The 22,841-nt window shown below is 33.9% G+C and overlaps 2 pseudogenes; one reads left to right on the top strand and one right to left on the bottom strand.

The window, feature by feature from the left end:
* The first annotated feature begins 332 nt into the window (after positions 1–332).
* Positions 333–1,363, top strand: LOC120158193 (annotated as a pseudogene).
* Positions 1,364–2,033: 670 nt separating this feature from the next.
* LOC120158219 lies at positions 2,034–4,938 on the bottom strand (annotated as a pseudogene).
* Positions 4,939–22,841: the final 17,903 nt, after the last annotated feature.

Raw genomic sequence — 22,841 nt, 5'->3', positions numbered from 1 at the left:
TCATCTCAAGATTTAGGAGCATGCTATAATGATTCACTGTTAGCTTTGTGATGTGTGCATAAAACAAACAATTGCAAGTCATTGATCATATTAAAATTTCATTCAATTTCCATGTATTTTCTTTGTACATATTTGTGATATCTTCTTGAGCCAACTCAATTGACAAGCGTTGGCAATTTATCAAGACAACTTTTCGGTATTTATAAGTTTTCATATTTTGACACATTATTTATAATTTTCTCACACCATATTTAATATTCCCCCCTCTTCACTCTTTAATTCTTTCTCAATATAGCCTTTTTATGTGATATATTCAAGTACATATTTTGCTCATGGCAGCATACCATAACCTGGTATTTCAATCTCTTTCACTCATCAGAGCTCAACAGAATCCAGCATATCAGCCTCCCTTGCCTACTTCAGACCCTGCATTTCCAGTTCTAGCCATTGTTGTGCTAAGCAATATGTGTACTGCTTTCTTGCTGGCTGCTTATTTTGTTTTTGTGAGCAGATGTCGCATCTCTGGCTAGTGCCAACTTAACCTGCTAAGCCGAATATCTTTGTTTCGATTGATACGGGAGGAGGATACATTCATTGCTTTCTCTCCGATGGGCCTCGATGAATCAGCCATTTGAGAGAGACCAATTTTTAGGTTCGAAAGAGAAGGCAACGAGAGAAGCATGTACGGTTGTGTGGTTTGTCTGAATGACTTTCAAGAGCATGACATGCTTAGAGTTCTTCCCAAATGCAGCCTTGCTTTTCACTTGGATTACATCGATATATGGCTCCAAAGCAACGACAATTGTCCTATTTGCAGAACGAGCGTTTTGGGAAATTTGCAGTATCCGATCAATCATATTGTCGCATCTAGCTCTTCACCTCCAGACTCACAGCCATCCAGTACCGATAGCTTGATCAGTAGGGACGAGGACTTCATAGTGATAGAACTCGGAGGAGATGGAGATTCCATATTGTCATATAGACAACAAGAAAGGGACAATTCAAGTGAATCGTTGTCGTCGTTGCCGTTGCAGCCTAGGGGTCAATCATCAAAAAGCTGGAGCAGAAGCATTGGAACTTAAAATCAAGAAAACAGCATCAGCACCATCTCTCAATTATGGAAATTGAGTGCATTGACGTCAGACAGAAAGAAGATGACTTGTCAACCCAACCTATCAGGAGATCTTTCTCGTTAGATTCCACCGTCGACCGGCAGCTTCAACAACCGGTTCAAGCCATCGTTCAACAAAACAGACATCCCGGAGGGAGTAATACCACCGAATAATGCAGTAATAGAGCTCGTACATCTTTATTTCCATTTTAACATGGCCGGAGACCCAGAAACGTTGTACTTCCTGCCTGAATTTTGATTTGTAATTAGAGATTGCTTAAAATTAGCTTTTTGTTGCTTTGCTTTCTTTAAGATGGATTTTTTTGAGGCAAATGAGGAAAGCAAAAGAGCGTAGAGCGACTTTTCAGTGATATTTTGCACACTGAGAAAGAAAAAAAGCAAATGAATCCTTACAAAAAACAAAATAAAAATCGGTGTGGGAAATCATTGCTCGAGGCACTGTGGGGATCAGATTGATTTCATTCCATTTCTGAGGACTCGCTCTTCATGAACGACAATGATTGCAAACAAGACATTCTAAGCTTTGAGTTTGCAGAGAAAGACAGAGGAGGGATAGAGAAGGGTGGAGTAAAGTGAGAAGGGACCCAATATTGAGTAACTCTGCCACGTTACAGAAATAAAACCAACTTCTTTCGTCTTGTACAGATCATTTTGCTGCAGGATTGATTTTGTTCAATTGCAACTAATCGTTTGACTCGTTGCTAACATTGCTCAACTCTTTTACCTTTTCTTGAAGTATTCATGTTTGACATTTGTATCTATACGTTCTAATACTTTTTCTTTAAAGAATCTCGTTGAAAAAGGAAACAAAAAGTTCACTTCATTAAAGAAATTTGCTGCTTAGGAGAAAAATTAAACACAAACACAAACTTGCTGCTTAGGAACCAAAATGTGTTCATATCTATTTCAAATGACAGTCAAGACCAAAGGGACACTGCATTAACATGGTGATCACATGGCTTAATAATACTATAAGTCTACCGTATTGAACTGGCTGAATTCTGGTTGAGAGGAACATCGGGTTGCAAATTTCTGGAAGCAAGACTATGTTGAGGCAAAGGCAAGGCCTTTGTAGGATGCAGATTGGTTGATTTACCTCGGGCCTTTATCTTTAACTCTTTAAGGACTTCTTGTGCTTCTCTGAGTTCTGCTTCAGCACTTGCTCCGTGACCTTCCCAGGCATCGATTACTCGCTGCTGGAATTCAATTGCAAGGGGATAGCTACAACATCCGAAAATTAAAATTTCAGATCCAATTTTAACAACTCAAAGCCAATACACATTGTAAAGCAGATTCATTTCAGAAAATGTTTACTGGCAGGCAAACAATATGTTAATACATCTACATGCGTCATTCTAGACTCTAAGAGTACTAGACAATAATAAGAGTAACGTGTATGTATGTTTTGTATAGCATACATTAGAATCTAGATAAATATAAATCAAAGTGGTAATATTTCTGGAGGTTGAAGAATTAAGAACAGCTTAATGAATGTATATGACCATATAATATCCTGTCGATTTATTATAGTATTGAACCTTGAAATTTTCACCTTTAGACCTCTTTCATATCTGTTTGCCCCCTTAAAATTCCATTTCATTCCCTTTATAGTATAGCTGAGAGCTTATTTCACTTCAGCACTGTCCCAGGCTACTCCCATGTCACTCCTGAACTTGACCCCCAATAATTTCCATTTATTTATCTTTTGAAACCTCTTTTATCCAGTACTTTTTATTCATATACCAATAGAAAACTAATTAAAATGTGATTAACCATTAGAAACCAATATTTCAACAAGATAGAAGCATCAAGTGTTTCAGTAAAATGCAATCCTCATATTGTTTGTCGTTTAACAATGGAGTATAAGGTAACCATTTTAAATTTAGGTAAATATGGCTGTTCAGGGGACTAATCTCAACCTGCCGAAAGCTAAAGGCTTCAGAGTTCTGGTAAGGATATATAAACAGACATAGCAAGAACGATATCACCATATTACTAGTGTAATAGTGTCAAGCACCAATAATAAAAGAAAAAGGCCAAGCAAAACATCTTACCTTCCCATTGCACTATAAGCCTTGGAAAGATTCTGGCAAGCTTCTATAGAATCCACGTGATGAGGACCAAGTGAGACATCCATGATGTCTTTTGCAACTGCAAACATCTGTGCTGCTGATTGAGGTCTATCTAACTCTAAATATGCTGCCCCCAAATTGTTGTAAATATACCCGACTCCAAAATGCTTGGAACCAAAGCTCTCTTTCATTATCTCTGCTGCACTCTCCAAGTATGGAATTGCCTGTGGCACCTCGCCTGTCAACAGGAGTAGCCATCCTATTCTAGCGGAAACACTTCCCTCAGAGTGCTGCACCTGAGGTTGCTTTGCCAGCAAAGCCAATGCTCTCTTTAACAATGAAATTGCAGTCTCAAACTCATTCATACTATCATATTGCATTGATATCTCAGAGTATGCCTCGGCAACTTCAATTGGAGAAACCCTCTCTTTCTTGTCAAGAATTCCACAAGCAATCTCCAAACACCTCTTTGAATCAGCAATTTTTTCCTGATTGCATAGAGCCTTTCCCATCGAAATAAACACCAGAGCTCGGTTCTCGCTATCTTGTCTGTCTTCTGAGCTATAACTTTCAAAGTATTAACAGCTTCATCATACTTCCCTAACGCGATCTGCATATTTGCAGCATCAATTTCTGCACGAAGCAAATCTGAACCAAGGCCCCAGTTCTTCAAAACCTTCTGTGATAACTCATTCTGCTCCAATGCCTTTGCATGCTCCTCCATACCGGTATATATAACACCAAGAATCCTCCTATCATGAGCAACCTCCACCGAGTTATGGCCCAGCTCCTTTATATGAATCTCCAGTGCCTTCAAACCAAATGGCAACGCCTCCTTAAAATTTAGAACCGAAACATAAGCTTCAGCCAAATCCCTATAAGCCACCCCCAATTCCTTACAATCCTTTTCCAAAGTCATCTCTTTAATTTCTAAAGCCTTCTTAAGGTTCTCAAGAGCCTCCTCTCTCCTCCCCATAGCTGTCTTCACATTCCCCAATTCAAGCTGCACCGCATGCAGAACCGGCCTGATATCCTCGACGCTAGCAGCTTTCTCTTCCTCTAATCTACCAAGCAACCTATTAGCCCTATTTAGATAGCCTAAACTATCACTAAACCTTTTTAGACTATAATTAACAGAACCCATCAATTGTAAAGCCATGGCAACGAGTAAGGAAGGTTTACCATCTTGGTCCAATGCTCTCAATGCTTTTTCAGCAAAAGATAGAGCCTTTTCAGGGTCTTCACCTTCTTGGTCAAGTTTGAGTCCAATTTTGAGTGAAGCTAAACCCAGATCTCTCTCGTCAAAACAAGCTTCCATATCTTTAAATGCTTTGAGCATTTCTTCAGAGGTGTTGGCAGACTCAAAAGCTTCCTCAAGATCAGATTTTTCTCTCAGTTTTCTCTGCCTAGAAGACAATTGGGTTGGTTTTCCCGCAAGGCTACCGAGATAACGATACGGGTTTGTTTGAAATTGAATGGTTTTAAGGATTGAGACATGGGTTTTGGCACAGGATTGGATACGACGGTCTATTGAGTGAAGCGGTGAAGAAGACGACGACGATGATGGAGAATTAACAGAAATATAATCTCTGGTGAGGAAAGAGGAAATTCCCCTCAATCTTTGACGATTGAAGTTTGAAATAAGTGAAAGTGAAGCCTTCTTCATGGTGAAGTGGAGAAGTTTTGAGGGGGTTTTGGCCGGTTTGGGGCTAAAGTTCTTAGCTTTCCGATAAACCCTTGGCGTTTGGTTGGCTATGTATTGGAATATGTCAGAGAGAATTAAAATCCAATTTCATATATGTTTGATTAATAGTAAATTGAATTGTAATATAATTTTATATTCTATTTAATTCGTAGATATTTTAAATAAATTTGATTTTAGTAATATAAAATGATAAGATTGTCCTTCTTATTTTTTTTTGCTTAATTTTAGTTTGTTTTATAAATTACATGTAATAATATATTATAAAAATTTAAAAAATATTAAATTTTAATTTTATTGATTGATTATTCATTTCAATAAATTATAAAAATCATGTTAATAAACATCATAAGTTAAAATCATTTTAATTAGGGATTGTCAAAGGTCGGGTTGGGTTTTTGGTCTACCCGACCCGATCCGAGAACAAGGGAACCTCTATCTGAGACCCGACCTGATTAAAATAAAGTTTCACCCGATCCGACCCGAATATATGAATTAGAAACCCGACCCGACCTGAAATAATAAAAAAATTATTTTTATTCAATAAAAACAGTGACTTAATTGAAAAAATATATATATATAGATGCGTATTATTGTAATTATTCCTAAATATATAAGGTAAAATTATATATTTTTTTAGGTCTGGTCGGGTTGGGTATTTTTCACCCTAAACCCAAACTCGACCTGAATATCACACTTAAAAAAAATCAATCCGACCCGACCAAAATAAAGTTTCAACCGACCCGACCAGAATATATGAATTAGAAACCCGCCCCGACCCTAAATAATAAAAAAATATTTTTATTCAATATATGAATAAATTACTAAAAGATATGAGGGTATTATGGTCAAATTTCAATTCTCTCCAACAAGGGACTTGAATTCCATTATAGAATGAATGAAATTCACTTTCCCTCATTTGATGGAAAGTTGAAGTCATGAGAGATTCCAATTCCCCCTAATTCCATGAGATTCATGCGAATCAAACGCCACCTAAGTGTCTTTCTTTGTCGAATAAAATACTCATATAATCCCTTTCGAATAGAGAGATTTGTTTTGAGTCTCTTGACTTAAAAAGTAATAATAAATTAGTCTAAGATAAACCACATAAAATGATCACTAATTTTTGAATAAATTTTTTAATCATACTAATGTTTTAAAATTAATATTTTGATCATTAATGCTATTAATTTATAGCAATCGATTCCTTATCGTTAATAAATGTTATTGGAGGTTATCAAATGTTGATGTGGCATATTAGCATGATTTCGTACCGTTTTATCACTTGAGCCCAATCTTTTGACTCTTCTATATTGTTGACCGACATTTGATATGATTTATAAGAGATATATTTTTTAATGGTTGTCGCAGTTAATATATCATCCTTTCAAAGATTTTCCATCGAACTCATTTGTCGGAATCCTTAACCTTAGAAATGATCATTTGTCAAAGCTTGGAGTAGAGTTTCAGAGTGTCGCCAGTGATCTCGAAGACAAAAAAAAAAAAGTTCAGCGTCAAGCATTTCTGACGACGAAAAAAGGGTTTCGACGGTGCACATGTACCGTGCATCGCAGAATATTTCAGGCTCAAGTAGTTCCTTCCTCTATCCCCCGACTAATACTAGTTACACGAACATCTACTAGTTCGGTTACAAGCAGGCTCAGTATGTCCCTCAATTTCAGCTTGCCTTTACAAATAACCGACTTCAAGAGTCTCGGATGAGCAAGATCCAAATATAACAAATTTATATAGTTTGCCCAAATGTACGAATCAAAGTCGCTTCCGTGATAAAAAAATATTATTATTATTATTTCTTGAAGAGATGGGTTCGAACTCTATAAATGTCAGGAGTGTGAGCGATCAACGTCAAAAGATTGAGAATTATCTTTAAACAGATACTGTCATGTACTTACCCTGTATTATTCAAAATATATATATAGTTTGCCCAAATTTCTGGAGACGCAGCAAGCGTGTGAAGAGGCAGCCATTTTCCCTCTAGAAAGATTCGTCGACATGGCAATAGTCATTATATAATAAATTTAAACCAAATGGAGTACTTTTCCCAATACCAACAAGCATAGGGAGGATACAAGAGAATAATCCAATAAGACGAGAGCTTAACAACCAACAGAAACAAAAGAAAATTTAACCAACTTCAAAAAACTTACAGCCGTTGCAACTGCTAAATCAGCTACACACCTATTTAACATTAGTTTTTCCTCCTTTGTAAACAACGTACGTGCGCCTGTATTATATATATACATTCAACAACAGAAGATCAATAAGAAATTTATTAGTGTTAAAAATACTTTTACTCAAATTTGAGTGACCATTATAATCCTCAAATTTTATATTTTATTATGATTTGCTCCTAATTTTAAAAATTAACTCTCAATATTTAAATATGATACAAATATAATCGCTCTTCTAGGGCATTTTCTATTTATTCCCTCTTCCATCCACTTTCGTACCGTTTAGCTTTTACATCGAAATCTGCGATCGCCGTCCATGTATGATGATGATTCAGGGTCAAAGAAATATGCCCAGATGGCCTCATTCTTCTTGTTAATGACAAGAACAAAAGAAGCAAGAACCGCCAACGTCAAAATCTCACTGCTGAAGTCCATCTTCAATGAGATTCATAATTTCCATGTCAAGTCTAAGTATTTAAAATATTTTTAATTAATGTCACATGTTAAATTTTTTAAAAATTAGATGAAAAATTGAATTCTTCATGTATCTATTTTGATCAAAAAAATATTTTATGTAGTTATTTGACTTAAAAGATAAATTTAAGTATTAGTTTTGAACAAAAAAGTACTTGAGGCACTTTTCTTTTTTTAAGTAGAACTATGATATATTCATTTCTTGGAAGCATTATCATCATCAACAACGTCTTGTCAAATACAAACTGAACAAGTACAGTTGTGACTATCATAAGTAAAATATAACAATGATCGACTAGTGATTGTCTGGTAAGCAAAAGCGTAAACATTTGAGGCAACGACGTACATAAATGGATCACTCCAACGGCCCCGAGCATCGAACATGTATGATAAAAACTTGAAGAAAATCCAAAAACGAACAAATGAAAAAGCGATCTCCCCTTAACGACAATCCCATCCGGCACAGCGATTCGAGAATCAACGGATTGTCATGGATAAATGAACAAAGAAATCAGATATAGGAAAAGTAATCAACCATGAAATCATGTAGAATCACATACCTAGAAGAAGATCAAAAGAAGAAATATGTACCGAAAGTCCAAAAACATCGATAGTTATGATACCCTTTACCAGAAAATGATAAAAAAATTATTATTAAAATTTATTAAACTATAATTGAAAACTAGTAAAAGTATGATAAAAATTAATGGAAAAGAGGAATAACATAACAGAGAGATTACCGTTAAAGGTCACCATCGCTGCCTGAGAGGTAGAAAGTTGTGTAACCGACAACCAAGGAAAATAACTGCCACAGAAAAAGTTGGTATAAGCGTGAAGTTTTAAACAAATTTAAAGATATGTAATTTAGGCACTTAGATAAAAAAAATAACGTTTTACTTATTTATAATGTAAGCATTTTTTTAAATATAAAACAACATTCATTTTTTATATGTACAAGATTTTAGGTACAGTGAAAGTGTTCTAACTTTATTCACACATAATTGACTCACGAAATCTAATTTTTGTTCGCGTTAAATATTACTCTCCACAATTATTTTTCAAGGAGAATTTTATATTTTATTAAAATTAATAATAATTTTATTACTATTAGATTATATTTAGTATAAAACAATTGAAAATGATTATTTTTTCAAAATATGTACATGTTTATATATATATTATAGAAACAACTAATTTTATTTAAAATAGGAAATATCTCAAATTACAATAAAGATTTACAATCACAATCGTAAATTAAGCACATAATTAGGAAAATTTCCTATAATTTAACGCCCCGAATTTCGAGTTAGGAGTTTCGGGTATATATGATTTGGACCTTAGAATAAAATCCTCTTATCCCATGAAGAGTTAACCCAAGTAGTAATTGATTTGGGTTTGGGATGAGACTAACAAGTGAGAAAAAGGGTGTTTTTAATCTGGACCTAAATGTGGAGGGACTAGGTGATTAATTTACCCATTTATTTAAATCAAAGCTGATTTCCATTGAATTTTGATGATATCACATCTGCCACTCCTCCTTTTTTCATGTATTGTTTGTCTCTTCTTTCTCTATTATTTTCAATTTCTTCCTCTTCAAGAAATCAAACTAAAGATTTTAACTTTAAGAGTTCCAGGTATCCTTCGTGAATCCTAAGGTAATAATTGCAATCATCATCTCCCAAGCTTCTATTCAAACCCCTATTAGCAAGTTTTGGTTAAGTTTCACAAAAACGAGTTTTGATGGTGTTTATAGAACCTTGGGGTTTATCCATTTTGGGGAAGTTTTGGGTTATAGGATTGTTTTTAACACATTCCTAAGCTTTAAAATGAGTTAATAAATATTATTTGTCCTAATTAGTTCAAGAGAGGGGTGAGAGCTCTAAGCCAAGGGGGAAGGAAAACTCACTCTTGGGTAATTTGGGGATGTTTTTCAGCAAGCCAACAACAAGGTAACACAATTCTAAGTTGTCCATACCACATGTAGTTCATTAAATGTGCATAAAATGTATGTTTTGTTCATGCGAGCATGTTAGAGTAATTTCATGGCAAGATTCATATTTGTGTGTTATATGCATGAAAGATGGTTCATTTTTACCTCTAAGACCTCAAATAAGAAATTAATAAGATTTACTAGTCTTATGAGAGTGCTTGGGTGAGATTTGGGTAATACCGCAAATTTTGTTTAGTGACTAAAATGTAAGTTTTGAAAATTTAGTAACTAAATTGAAATTTTAGAAAATTGAAGGGTCAAAATGAAAAATTGAGAGATAAAATTTTTCCAGCTATTTTAATAATATTAAAATAGAGATGATTAAAATAGAGATGAAGAAGTGACATGGAGGTAATTGTGAGAATTTATTAAGGTTAATTAGGGTTTTTGGCCTAAAATGAATATAAAATTCATTTTTTTAATCATATATTAAAGATAAGGGGGAGATTTTTCTCAAGAAATCTCACGAAACTCTCTCTCTCCATCTTAAGCTATTGCCAAGTCTACTTAGCAAGGTAAGATTTTTATTTTCATTTTTGAAGTTTTTTTCTTGAGAATTAAACCTCGGTGTAGTTAGGAAAAATGTTCTACGTTCAATTCGCTACGTTTTGACATGAATATCACTAGGGTTTATGTTCAAGTTCATCTTGATTTGATGAAGGGGATGTTGATTTCTTGTGTTTTAGGGGTTATGAAGAGTTAAGTGATTTTAAAGAATTGGTTGTAAGAATTGATAAAGAACCTAAGGATGAAGTTAATGAAAACAGTTAGATTTTGAATCTGTCAGTGAGTTTAAAAATTCACCAGAAATTATATAAAAATTATTTAGAGGTTATTTTTATATATTTGTGTTATTATATCAATCTAGTTTTGTTTAAAACAAACGGGGATCAATTTCAAGGTGTATACAAAAAGATATGAATTTTTAACCGAGGAAAGGTCAGAAAAACGGGCAACAAATTCTGCACAAAACATTTTGTCGGTCAACTTTGAAAATTCACCATAAATTGTAAAAATGAATTAGAAAGAGTTATTTATATGGATAGATTTGTATTCGAGTCTAGTTTTTAACAGAATAAATGTAATTAAATTCCATTGTGTATATAAATATAGAATACTGATTCTTTAAAGGTAGTACAAGTTGTCTGAATATGGAAATTTTAGAATTTAAGTTGAAATGGATTAGAAGATGAAGAGTAATGTTTAAATGTTGAGTATATTTTTGGATGCTTGGAATTGAAGTTAAATGGCAAGAGACCATTTTGAAAAAATTGAAATGTTGAGAAGAATTTTAAAAGAATTCATTTTAATGGTTAGATGGTGGAATTCGAAAGGTTCCAAAACTTTGGGGTCTTGTTTGCAAGTTCTTAAATGAAGAAGTATTATGTGAGTAAATTATTGAAGGTTGACAAATTTATTAGTATGCTGAATTTAGAATTAAATATTGAGTTGAGGTTGAATTACAAATTTATAAAGTTAAGTGTTTAAAATCGAAAGTTTAGGAAAGTTTAGGTTGAAATTTATAATGTTTTGAATATTGAAGAATTGATTTGGGTATTTTATTCAAGTGCTGGAATTTTAGTAATTAATGTAAAATTATCATAATGGTGAAAGACTATTATGAATTAAAGGAAAAGTTGAGTTGAATTCTAGAAAGAATTTTAAATATGTAGTTTGATTTTATAATTGGTAAAAGTTGAAGAATCATGTTGGGAATAATTATTTATGGAATTGAATAAGTTTAAAGGTGAAGCAAATGAAGGCCCAATAGTGGCAGATATGTGGCTAAATGATGTGAAAATAATGTTGGACAATCTTCACTGTTCCGAGGATGAAAGATTGGATGGAGTAGTTTCACTGTTACGAGGCCAGACTCGTATATAGTGGACGAATGTGACAACATGTGTTCCTCCAGATCAGATCACGTAGTGATTCTTCTTAGAGGCCTTTCAGAAGAAATATATCGGTGAGCAGTTTATTACCCCGATGAAGTAGGATTTCTTCAATCTGATTCAGGGTGGTAAATCTGTGTACGAGTGTAAATGTGAGTTTAATAAACTTTCTCGATATGCCTCGGAGATGGTTCCCACTGAGAGAGATATATGTCAGAAATTTATTCGAGGTCTTAATCCCAGACTCAGGGAACTTCTGTTGGCTACAAACTTAACCACTTTTCAAGAAGTGGTGAACAAAGCAAAAGATTTGGAAATGGCGTAAAATGAGAATTTTATGATAGAGCGGAGATGACAGTCTAAAAGATAAGGAGCATCATCCTTATCTCAATCTAAAAGAGGTCGAGGTTCAGGATATCAGTACCACAGTAAATCAGAAGTCGGTGCATCTAGTTGCAGAGGATCTGAGGCTAAGGAAAAAGGGCGTCAGGTACATACAATGGCTACAGGAGCTAGCAGAACAACTCAGTCTCAGGGACAACACCCATTATGTCCACGGTGTGGAAAGTATCATTCTGGTAAATGTAAAGCGGGATCAGGAGTTTGTTTTCATTGTGGAGACCCAGGTCATTATATCAGAGACTGCCTGATGGTAGGAGAGAGATCTATTCAGATAGAGTGATCAGTGGCAATGCCTCAGAGAGGTGGTCGAGGCAGAGGTAGAGGGAGGGGATATTCAGAGACATCCTCTCAGTCTGATGTTCGTGCTCCAGCGAGAACTTACAACATGAAGACTAATGAGGACCGTGACGACCCAAAGATCATAGCAGGTATCTTCTATCTTTATGATGAGCCTGCATTTGTTTTTATTGATCCGGGTTCTACGCATTCCTATGTTAGTTCAGAATTAGTTAAAAATAAGAATATTCCGTTAGAACCCATAAATAGTGATATGATAACTATAAATCTACTGGGTTATAGTTCTAGAGGTACACAAATTAGTAGAAATTGTCCGATAAAGATTCAAGGGGTTGTATTCTCGGCGAATTTGTTGGAGTTACCATTTGACGAGTTTGAGATTATATTGGGCATGGATTGGTTATCTCGACATTATGGTTGGGTAGATTGTCACATGAAGCGATTATTTATAAAGGATGTGGAAGGTAGTAATTGGACAAAAAGAGAGATCTTTGCCTAATGTAATATCAGCAGTGACAGCAACGAAAATGATGGAAAAAAGGTTGTACAACTTTCTTAGCAAATGTGATTGATACACAACACCTGAAATTTGATTGGAGGATATTCCGACAGTTTGAGAATTTCCAGATGTATTTCCTGATGAATTACCTGGATTACCTCCTGATCGAGAAGTGGAGTTTAAAATTGATATTTTCCCAGGCACTGCACTTATTTCAATGGCTCTATACAGGATGGCTCCAACGAAACTCAGATAATTAAAGGCTCAATTGCAAGAGCTACTTAATCGAGGTTTTATTAGACTGAGTATATCTCCATGGGGTGCACCGGTACTTTTGTTAAAAAGAAAGATGGATCGATGAGATTATGTATTGATTATCGTAAATTGAATAAGGTGACGGTGAAGAATAAATACCCTCCCAAGGATCGATGATCTGTTTAATCAGCTCAAGCGTGCTTCCGTATTTTCGAAGATCGATCTTCGGTCAAGGTATCATCAACTAAAGATAAAGGATGAAGATATTCCCAAGATGGCTTTCAAAACCCGATATGTTCATTATGAGTTTGTTGTGATGCCGTTTGGACCGACCAATGCTCCAATAGCATTTATGGATTTGATGAATCGTGTATTTCAACTGTATTTGGATCAATTTGTGGTTGTATTCATTGATGATATTTTGTTGTATTCTAAAACTAAGGAAGAGCATGACACACATCTCCGTATCATCCTACATACGTTGCGAGATAAAAAGTTATATGCTAAACTGTCAAAATGTGAATTTTGGCTGTCAGAGGTCGCCTTTCTGGGACACGTGATTTAAGCAAAAGGAATTAAAGTAGATCCCAAGAAGGTGCAAGCAATAGTGGAGTGGAAACCTTCGCAAAATGTTTCGGAAGTTCAAAGTTTCTTGGGATTAGCTGGATATTATCGGAGATTTGTGAAGAATATTTAAATAATTGTATCCCTACTTACTAAGTTACTTCAAAAGGATGTACCATTTGTCTGATTGAAAGTGTCAAGAAAGATTTAATATGCTTAAAAAGATTATGACAGAGGCCCCGGTGTTAGTGCAACCAGAGTCAGGAAAAGATTATGTAATCTACAGTGATGCGTCCAATAATGGTTTGGGATGTGTTTTAATGCAAAAAGGTAAAGTGGTAGTGTAACACCCTCAACCCGTATCTGACCCGAATACGAATATGAGGTGTCACATTGACTTTTCAAACTTTGACTCTTGACAAAATTCAAATAAAATTTAAAACTTTCATTAAAATAAAAGTTGTTTATTTACATAAATTGACTAAAATAACCAAAATCGATAAGAGCATATTCAACTCAATCAATTAGTACATGCCAACTATATTCAAATTAACCAAACACATTTAAATCATTATTTTCTGATCTGAAACTTTATAAGGAAAATGCTGACCTGTCTTGCTCCTCTTAGCTTCTCACTTTGCTTTCCAGAACCTACGTGTGAAATAATCACACGCTAAGTCTATGACTTAGTGAGTCATTAAACTTATAAGAAAAACTCTAACTTCTTAACCATGCATGCACATATCATACTATGCTATAACACAAAACAATATAACATTATGTATAATCAAATATACACAGAGACATACACTCATCATTTACAGAGACATACACTCATCATTTACTTAATTAATCTTATTTCACTATCTATATTATTATCATTTATATCCTTTAATCATACATTTTTATCAACATATAACTCATTCAATCCATACACATATCATCATATTAATCATATAATACAATTCATATCACAAAAGCATATTCTTCACATGTAATATATTTATTGTTATATCTTTGTCTAGCCCATGTACATTTATGAGAACTATAGATATGTGAGTCTATTAAGGTTGTGCACTATGCTGTCACCACATCTCGTATGGGGTCCCACTAGGGGCTATGAAATTTGTCCCGAAGGATCACTATATGTCCCGAAGGACCCCGTAGACCCTCAACTCTTGGCATGCCAACTATACCTCTAGCTCTCTTTACACAACATGGGCATTAGTAATCTATCATGTCACATATTCATATGTACATATCATTGTTCATATGATTTCATATTCATATATCACTTATCTTATAACACTTTCCATGTGTTCATATAACATGTATATCATTTTTCATCTCTTATTCACATATGTTCCTGTATATCATATATATCACATATGCACATAGATCATTTTCATATTCACATAGCACATACAAGAACAAATCAATTCATATAAACAAGCATACACACACTCATATTAAACACAAGTTACTATTCATAAATTCATACGCAACACTATAGGAAATAGACTTGTCGCAAGTCTTATTTCCATCATCTATCATATACTATCGAATATGCACTCACCTTGGCCTCACTAAGTTTCGGTCCCCTTTTATGATTTCCTTTCTTTCGATCGAATCTTAACTTGATACTCGTTCCAGAACTTGTTCATGTTCAGTATCTACATAATCATACATTAATACATATCAATATCCCATTGATATACTCTAATCTATCATTTCTTAGACCAAAAGAAATGTCTATTTCAATTTCCCCTTGAAGTGCATCGATGCATTCTACAGTGTACCGATGCATCCTTTAACATGTGCATCGATGCACTCCTTATACATCGATGCACTAATTGCATTCGATGTTTCCATTTTTAAGGGGTGCATCGATGCACTTCCTGTGCATCGATACACACTGAACAATTTCTGGAGATTTACCCTTGATGCATCGGTGCACCTTGAATATGCATCGATGCACATAGCCCAGAATTCATTTTTTAAGCCCGAAAATCTACTCAAATGCTTCATCTTTCATCCTCTTTCATGTCTCAACTCACATACACATATTCAAACTCATTTTTATTCATTAATCACCTCTTTAACATCAAAATCCTATTCTCCATATGTAATTAAAGAATTACACTAAATTTTCAACATGTTCCAAAATCAATTCTATTGCTTCTAAGTTCTTAATTAGACCCTTGACAAGTTAAATTTAACTTCCCACTCTAGTTATGAACTCTATTTCAAGATTTCACCCAAGAACCTCAAATCTTTAATCCCTCATAACTCCATCATACTTTGATTTTAAGATAACTCAAGCTTTCCTTAAGCTTAGTTATCATCTAATAATCAAACCCCTACCTTAAAATCAACAATTAATCCATAAACAAAGAAACTCACCTTTGAGCTTGGAGATATGGGAGGAGAAAGAAGAAGAAAGAAAACTCTGGATAATTCTCTCATTTCCCACGTGATTCATTATCTTATAAAAGGAATATAAAAATCTTACTTGTCAATTGACCATTTTACCCTTTATTTCATTCAATAATTACTAAATAACCTTCATTATATTTCCAATAAATCATTGAACTATTCAATTATCCTACTTTAATCACCAATTTTTGAAACTTTACAATTTGGTCACTAACCCGGTATTGAGGATGTTACATGAACACAATTATCCGACACATGATTTGGAGCTAGCAGCTGTAGTGTTTGCTCTGAAGATATGGCAGCACTATTTATATGGTGAGTGATGCTACATTTATATAGATCATAAGAGTTTAAAATATTTTCTCACTCATAAAGAGTTAAATCTAAGGAAAAAGAGATGAGTTGAATTTCTCAAAGACTATGATGTGATTATTGATTATCATCATGGGAATGCTAATGTGGTAGCTGACATACTTAGCCGAAAAACCTTTGCTGCTATGAGAACATTAGATGCACGACTATCAATAGACGAAAATGGTGAATTGGTTACAGAATTGAGATTGAGACCTACCCTAGTAGATCGAATCAAGGATATTCAAAATAAAGATAATAACTGTCTAGATAGAATGGAGCAAGCAAAGATTTTGGAAGTCTTTGCATGAGGCATTAGGAACTCGATTAAATTTCAGCACAACTTATCATCCTTAGACAAATGGTCAATCTGAACGAACTATTCAGATACTTTAAGACATGCTAAGGGCGTGTGTTATTGATTTCAAAGAATCATAGGAAAATTATTTTCCTTTAGCAGAGTTTGCTTATAACAATAATTATCAATCGAGTATCAAAATGGCTCATTTTAAAGCATTATATAGAAGAAAATGCCGAACGCCACTGAATTGGTATGAATTAAAAGATCGAGATGTAATTGGTCCAGATCTAATTAAGGAAATGGAAAACAAAGTGAAGATCATTCAAGATAATCTCAAGATAGCTGCATATAGACATAAATATTATGCTGATTTAAAAAGAAAAGAGATTGAATATCAAGTAGGTGATAAGGTATTTCTTAAAGTGTCACCTTGGAAAAAGATTCTGAGATTTGTAAGAAAATGAAAATTGAGTCCAAGATTTATTGGACCATACGAGATTGTAAAGAGAGTTAGACCAATAGCTTATCAGTTGGTTTTACCTCTAGAGATGGATAAGATTCATAATGTATTTCATGTATCAATGCTTCGAAGATATCGATCAGATCCTTCACATGTGATTACACCAGAGGAAATTGAGATTCAATCGAACTTATCATATGAAGAGGTGCCAGTAAGTATTCTAGCATATAGAGTCAAAGAATTAAGAAATAGGACGATACCGCTAGTAAAAGTTCTTTGGCGGAACCGTAAAGTTGAGGAAGCAACTTGGGAACGAGAAGAATATATGAAGGAAAATTTTCCTCATCTATTTAATACAAGTATGTAGATATGTATGAATTCGAGGACGAATTATAATACCCCAAATTTTATTTAGTAACTAAAAATATAAGTTTTGAAAATTTAGTAACTAAATTGAAATTTTGGAAAATTGAAGGGTCAAAATGAAAAATTGAGAGATGAAAATTTTACAACAATTTTAATAATATTAAAATAGAGATGAAGGAGTGGCATGGAGGTAATTGTGGGAATTTATTAAGGGTAATTTGGGTTTTTGGCCCAAAATGAATATAAGATTCATTTTTAATTATATATTAAAGATAAGTGGGGAGATTTTTCTCAAGAAAACTCACAAACTCTCTCTCTCTCCATCTTCAGCTATTGCCAAGTCTACTTAGCAAGGTAAGATTTTTATTTTCATTTTTGATGTTATTTTCTTGAGAATTAGACTTCGATGTAGTTAGGAAAAACGTTTTACATTCAATTCGCTACGTTTTGACATGAATATCAGTAGGGTTTATGTTCAAGTTCATCTTGAGTTAATGAAGGGGATGTTGTTTTCTTGTGTTTAGGGGTTATGAAGAGTTAAGTGATTTTAAAGAATTGGTTGTAAGAATTGATAAAGAACCTAAGGATGAAGTTAATGAAAACAATTAGATTTTGAATCTAGCTGTGAGTTTGAAAATTCACCAAAAACTCTTTAAAAATTATTTGGAGGTTATTTTTATATATCTGTGTTCGATATCAATCTATTTTTATTAAACAAACAGGGATCAATGTTAAGGTGTATACAAAAAGATATGAATTTTTAACCGAGGAAAGATCAGAAAAACGGGCAACAAATTCTGCACAAAACAGATTCTGTCAGTCAACTTTGAAAATTCACCATAAATTGTACAAAATGAATTAAAATGATTTATTTATATGGATAGATTCGTATTCGAGTATATTTTTCAATGGAATAAAAAAATTAAATTCCAGTGTGTATATAAATATAGAATATTGATTCTTTAAAGGTAGTGCAAGTTGTATGAATATGGAAATTTTAGAATTTAAGTTGAAATGGATTAGAAGATGAAGAGTAATGTTTAAATGTTGAATATATTTTTGGATGCTTGGAATTGAATTTAAAATGCAAGAGACCATTTTGAATAAATTGGAAATATATTGAGAAGAATTTTAAAAGAATTCATTTTAATGGTTAGATGGTGGAATTCGAAAGGTTCCAAAACTTTGGGGACTTGTTTGCAAGTTCTTAAATGAAGAAGTATTATTTGAGTAAATTATAGAATGCTGGAAAATTTATTAGTATGCTGAATTTTGAATTAAATATTGAGTTGAGGTTGAATTACAAATTTATAAAGTTAAGTGTTGAAAATCGAAAGTTTAGGAAAGTTTAGGTTGAAATTTATAATGTTTTGAATATTGAAGAATTGATTTGGGTATTTTATTCAAGTGCTGGAATTTTAGTAATTAATGTAAAATTATCATAATGGTGAAAGACCATTATGAATTAAAGGAAAAGTTGAGTTGAATTCTAGAAAGAATTTAGAATATGTAGTTTGATTTTATAATTGGTAAAAGTTGAAGAATCATGTTGGGAATAATTATTTATGGAATTGAATAAGTGTTTCGATAAGTTTGAAGTTATAATGGAGTTATGAGTTTGGTTGATATCGATTTTATTTTATAGATTTTCCAATGTTAAAAATGAGCTTATATTAGTACGATACTAATATGTAGTTGGAACAATTTTTGTGTTATAATTTGGTATTGTCAGGCTACATTAAATCTATCAATCCGAACGATTTGAATGGAAAGGACAAAGCTTGTGACTCTGTAGTGCGGCAAAGGTGAGTGAGTTTATTTATTTATTTTGATCGAGGACGACTTGCGATAAGTCAACCTCATTCCAATTTACAATATGATTTATAAAGTTTATAAAGAATATTTTTATAATATTCTATATCAATCTTATGAATGATTTAGGGTATGAACTGCCCAAGCTTGATATTTTGATTATGAATTGATTATGATACATCAGCCCAATGTGTGTTATAGTGAGAACTGTTGGTACACTTGGCATGCCATTAGTTGAGTATTTCTCCATTATCAGCTTTGATACATTCGTGTATCAATGTTATCATATCAGCTTTGGTATATTCGTGTATCAATGTTATCATATCATCTTTGGTACATTCGTGTATCAATGTCCATCACCGTTGGTGCTTATTCAAGTTATGATGGCACTGAAGTGCATCATATCTCAATATCAGTTAAGATTTGCACCATGTTGTGCATAGTGTGCACCTTACTCACTTATCTTATGTTCTTCTAAATATGCATTGGGCTATGAAAATGACTATGCAAGTTGTGAATGATTTTCAGTTGACAGAAAGTATGATATGCTTATTTTATCAAATATGATGTATCAGGATTTTCATGAGTTCATGATTTAAAACAAAATTTCAGGTCTCACTGAAGAAATCGACTTGGATATGTTGTTTTGCTAGTTTAATGTTTTACTTTGAATTATTTTATTTATGTTTATGATATTTTCAGATTTTTCTTACCTTACATTATTACTGTCTCACTAAGTTATACTTAGCGCGTGATGATTTTCATGCGTAACTTCTAATAAGGATAAGTACGATCAGTAAGGAGCTATCAGAACATCTTTTTGGAAAGACATACATATCATCAGTATCAGCAAGACATCTATGATGTTTCTTTTATCTTATAGTGGCATGTATAACTATGTCTATAGTTTCTATTTATCGTATTTATTTTAAATAATTTGTAATAGTAAACTAGGACTATTTTAGTTTATTTTACTTAGTTAGTTTTATCGGTATCTATGCATGACAAGAATTTATTACATTATTATGTTCTTAAAAGATTTTACGAAAAGACATGGTTTAGTAAAATTACTTCTTAACAAATGATTTTATTTTCCTGTAATAAAGAAATAAATCATAAGTTGAGATATACTTTAAAATATTTTTAAAGTTAGCATAAGCGTTTTTAAAGGAAATAAAATTTTAAGGATATTTCAGTTCAGTAAATATTTTCAAGTTGATGAGACATCTTTGACTCGTATATCGAGACATATACGAGTTAAGGGTGTTACAATTTGAGTATGTTTTCATATTCAAAATATAACATTCTAGTATGTCAATATCAGTACTGGAAGAACAGAACCGATACTATTTTTCGTGTAAGGCCTAAATCAGGTTATTTTGCAAGGGAAGTATCGATACTACATATAGAAGTATTGATACTCGGTATCGATACTCAGAGGGTTAGTATCGATATCGACGTATTTTTGAAAACACGAAGCTAAATTGGGTATCGATACTCACAAGGATACCGATACTTACAGGGGTATCAATACCCAAGGTACCAATACCCATGTATTTTTCAAAACAAGGAAGCAAATTTTGGTATCGATACCCAGTTGAGTATCGATACCCAATGGGTGAGTATCGATACTGCTGGCCCAGTATCGATACCCACAATGATTTTTTGGCAATTTTTTCAATCAGTTTGGGGGTACGAGCTTGGGTGTTTTGAGCCCATATGAGCTTCAAGTGTTAAATACAAATGAAAATAATCAATGCTTCTAATTTCTCACCTAGAAATCAAGCAAGATAGGATGATATAAGATTGACCTTGTGTGACACTCGGGAAACGGTTCAAACACCCGATTTACTCTAGCATTATTACAATCATCATTTGTTTGTTAATATCCGACTATTGTCTGTTTGGTATGCATCTGATGCACGTAAATTTTGGGTCGCATCAGTTGAATTCTGATGCACGTATATTACGAAATCATACTCTATGCTCGATTAGGTACGAGATGCGAGCTTTGAATGCACGTAAATTCCAAACCTCTCCCTAACCTCTCGAGGATCCAATGTAGAATAAGGGTTATAAGTTCTAACGCATATAAATTTTAATTATTACTCCGAAGCTATCATGTTCTAGATAGGCTAGTGTGTTGTCCGAGATGTACGTAAATTCTTCAGACTACACCACTTGGCCTATCTCATGTTTGATATGTACTTACACATATTTATGAATTTTCATTCTGGTATGTTCATGTAATGAATGCATGTAGTATTGCATAGTTATTTTCGTAGCACTAAGCTTGTGAGCTAAACGCGTGAAATGTGTTTCTGTGCGCAGGTTAGTTGAGGATCGCTGAGGGATCCTATCGCATCTGTACATTCCAGACTAGCCGATTACCATAGTATGTCTTGAGTATTTGTAGAGGGCATGTATTCTATATGGACCTTGTATAGTTGAGTCATAACTCTACTTTGATTTTAAACCCTATGGTCACGATGTACGTATTTTAGAGGACTCATATATTTTGTAAACGTTGAATTGATTTCTGATGCAATTTATGATGAATTATTTTGATGATTACAAATGTTGTAAAACAAAATTTTTGTAAACATTTCAGTGGTTCCAAGTGATATCATAATCCATGGATCTTTGGGTCGGAATAGATTAGGGTGTTACATTTAGTGGTATAAGAGCGTCCAGGTTTAGTTCTTTGTAAGACTCGCGGGTCAGAGTCAGTAAGTATCTGTGTGAGTACATACCCCTAGAATGTCAAGAATACTTAAGATTATGAAATTTCGATAGTGACCTCTCTTTCCTTATATTTGTAGGATTTGACCATGGCCAACAATACGATTCCTAGTCATGAGGGTCAGAAAGAGAGTCGTGCTCATTGGCAGGAGATTTCGGCGATGAGTACACCCTAGACTCTGAGTATGAGATACACACAGAGGAAGGAGTAGATGAGGTTATTTTCTTTCACAATCTGAACTTGACCCTTAGGCACATAGTGCGTGTCACTCTGAATTTGTTCTCTATGCCCCATTCCCCACCTGTACCCCCATTTCAGCTTGTTTGATGAATTAAGAGTCTCTGGTCGAGAGAATCCGTCGATACATGATGACCGACTTCTATGGATTCGGGTATGATGATCTCATCTCTGCTGACCAGTGGCTCCGAAAGACACTCCACATGTTACCTCAGTTACACTTCACTCCCAATAGCAAGTTAGAGTGTGTCATCGCCCTTCTAAACGGTGACACAATTGATTGGCGGGAGACTGTAGAGCTGGTAATAGAGCCAGATAATCCCATCTTGAGTTATTTTTGTCAGAGTTCCGTGAGAAGTATATTGAAGAGGCTCAAACTGACGATCTGCACGATCAGTTTCTATATTTGACTCAGGGTGATCAGACAGTACTTGAGTATGAAAAGGAGTTTCTCAGGCTAAGCAAGTATGCGTCAGAGCTTATCCCGACCGAGGCTCACTATTATAGGAAGTTTAGGGATGGTCTCCATTTGGATATCTAGACTCAGTTAGTAGTTAATCCCCCTCGTGCATTTACATATCTGACCCGATATACTAAAGTAGTTGAGACAATTCTATGAAAGAATGCTCAAGAGGTGAGTGACTCAGTGGGACAGAGTCAGAGG

Source organism: Hibiscus syriacus, unplaced genomic scaffold (genome assembly GCF_006381635.1).
Source record: "Hibiscus syriacus cultivar Baekdansim isolate YM2019G1 unplaced genomic scaffold, ASM638163v2 tig00111309_pilon, whole genome shotgun sequence".
Classification (NCBI taxonomy): Eukaryota; Viridiplantae; Streptophyta; class Magnoliopsida; order Malvales; family Malvaceae; genus Hibiscus; species Hibiscus syriacus.
Note: the sequence above shows the minus strand (reverse complement) of the source record. Positions and strands in the feature narration are given on the sequence as shown.